Genomic DNA, 2,876 nt, shown 5'->3' with positions numbered 1-2,876 from the left:
GTGTGGGACTAATAAAGGTTATCTTATCTTATCTTAATACCTATGGCAACTGCACACTGTATAGAAAAGTAAAAAGAATGCTCAGAGTTTCAGATAGAATCAACAAAGACTGACTACAACAGCAGATATTATAGCATTTCTGTATTTTTATTTAAAGTGAGAATCAGACTTTTTATCATTAGCTGTTTGTATAGAAACTTCTATCTAAACATTTTGGAAACTTGCAAGTCATTCAGCTGGCACAGACCAAATATAACAAAACATTAAGAGAAAATATCAGGTAACATAATAATTACATAAAGATACATTCAATTTCAAACACTTGAAACCTGCTTTGTCCTGATGGATGAGCAGCTGTGGGTCCCCCTGAGTCTGACTGTAAATGACCCTCAGTGCTCCTCCACACAGGATTAAAACATTACTGCAGAAGACTGTGTGTGTTTAACCCTTTAAATTCACATGTTTTTAACATTTATAAGATGAAAAGCAGCACATCAACTTCCCCAGTCCCACGTTTGATGGCCGTACATCTTGGCCCTTACAGGCATTAAGGACCCCAATCACGTTTATTCTGTACCCATAAAAACAATATGGAAACAAACACCAGAGGTAGGACTCATGTACCTGCATGAACTACTCAAGGGTCTAATCCAGAACCTGCTCGACCAGAGCGGTGATGTGTGTGTAAACGCACAAAGTTCAGATGTTTTTGGATTCTGGATCGGGCCCTTAAAGCTCTGCTCAGGCAGTACGTCTGAAAACAAAGACTCAAACTGTTCTTTGCAAAAGCAGGAAAACAGTATTTAGCATTTAAAAAACCACAACAGCAGTTGTTTTTGTGGGAAATGAAATGATTAAAAAACACGCTGTAACGTTTCCATCCTCCTGACATCATACAGTAATAAAATGAGTACAACAGCAGTGGAAATAACATTTCACACAAAGACAGGATGATTTTAAACTGATCTCTCGCCAACATGCAACGGTGACCTTTTAATAAAAAAAATCTTTGGTTTGCTTTTTCTTAAGAAAGAAAGTTAAACTGATTGTGTCACCTAAATATATCAAATGATTGAATCCTCTGCAAAGTCCTCTGATTAAAAATACAGAAATGTGACAACTTGTGCACCCACTGGCATTTTAGCTCATTTATGCCATAAAATTACTTAAAAATGAAATAATTTTTTCTTGTGAGCACTTAGAATGAAATTAAACTATAGAAATATAATAATAATACACTTTAAACACATTATTCCTTCTAATTATTTTTTTACACTAATTTACAGGAGACAAACCAGTGGATGCACGTTGACACACAGCTGCACTGCCGCAACACAGACTGCTAATCCATATAAAATACTGTATTTAACTCTTATAACATTATAACCATGCAGACGTATGTTTGCTTCAGACTTTGAGGAACTCTGCTGCAGGATAACCTGGCTCGTGTGCATAAATATTAGTCATTGTCACTCCATTTAGTGCCTGTGAATCCTGCAGGCACAACTTCCACCATTTATTTTCCTTTAAAATCTTCATCGTGGGTCAAGGCCACTAATGTGCAAGGCTTTGTTTGATGATCAACTGATCTCCGGTTTCATCTTTGGTCTTTGGTTTCAGTTGTTCCAGCCAGAGATCAGTTGAGAAACTAAAATAAAGGTGATAGCGTCACAGTCACCGCTGCACATTGGCCTCTAATACAAACTACTTTCCAGACAAGTGCTAACCTTTATCTACTCTAAAGCAAAGCAAAAATACTTGGAACAAAAGTAACTACAAGTACATCATCCTCTAACAAAAATAGACTTTTTATAAGTAAATGTTGTCCATTCGATTCTTCACTTCAGTCTCTGATTGAACACTTACATTACAACCACTCTTCATGTGTTGCATCCTCATGTGGGGTGTCTCCCTCAGAGAGATTAGGCTTTGGTTTTGGAGTCTGAGGAAACGCTGTCCACATTAAGGCTGATCATAAAGCTTTTCCATACGGACATGCCGCTGCAAGCACTTCTGGTGTGAATTCTTACACAGATACAATGAAGAAGAAGTCAACATACAGACATTAAAGAACCCGCAGATGTGTCCGTCTGTGGTAAGGGCAGCACAAACATCTGAGCTGCTGGCACATAATGTCAGAGATACATTCATAGCGTTTTCTTTGAGGCAATTACACGCGAAAACAGCTTAGTACTGAGAAGTTACCCTGTCAGTCCATCATATAACACTACACGACTTTTCGCACGTACTAAACTTTGTTCCCTGAGTTTAGGAAAACAATAAGACAATAAAATTAAATCTTAAACGAGGTAGTATAAAAACAGGAGTAGCAAGGGCGACTGCACACCGACATAAAGATGAAAAAAGAAAGATAAAACAGACATTCATTACATCAGTAACTGATAAAAAAAAACTGAACAAAGACCTATTAATACTGGCTCAGTGCCTCAGCAACATCTGAGGTGATAAATAATAAACTGTGAGTGTGTGTTACATCCTTCGGTCCACACCACAGGTGGAGCGAGAGGAGTGAGCTGCAGCGCCCTTACCATCCCGTACATCAGAACAAAGCAAGGAGAGAAGACGAGGAAGTATAAAGTGTAATGTGACGGAAGCAGCCCATCACACAACGCAAGGTTTAAGTAGTTATTAAATATACAGTGGGAGGTTTACCCATGAGGCAAACCGAGGTAGATAATCCGCAAAAAGGACCTCCCTTTCGCTCCAGTGATAAACTCTTAAATAGCATCAGAAATGTCACTTTGACACTCCTTTTTAAACATTCATGGTGGGTGAGAAAAACACGTACACACACGCACACAGATGCACACACACGCACACACACACACACGCACACGCACACAGATGCACACACA

The sequence above is a fragment of the Pundamilia nyererei genome, unplaced genomic scaffold (assembly GCF_000239375.1).
Source record: "Pundamilia nyererei isolate P.nyererei 1_Seehausen unplaced genomic scaffold, PunNye1.0 scaffold00112, whole genome shotgun sequence".
NCBI classification, from domain to species: domain Eukaryota; kingdom Metazoa; phylum Chordata; class Actinopteri; order Cichliformes; family Cichlidae; genus Pundamilia; species Pundamilia nyererei.
This window is presented reverse-complemented; position numbering follows the sequence as displayed.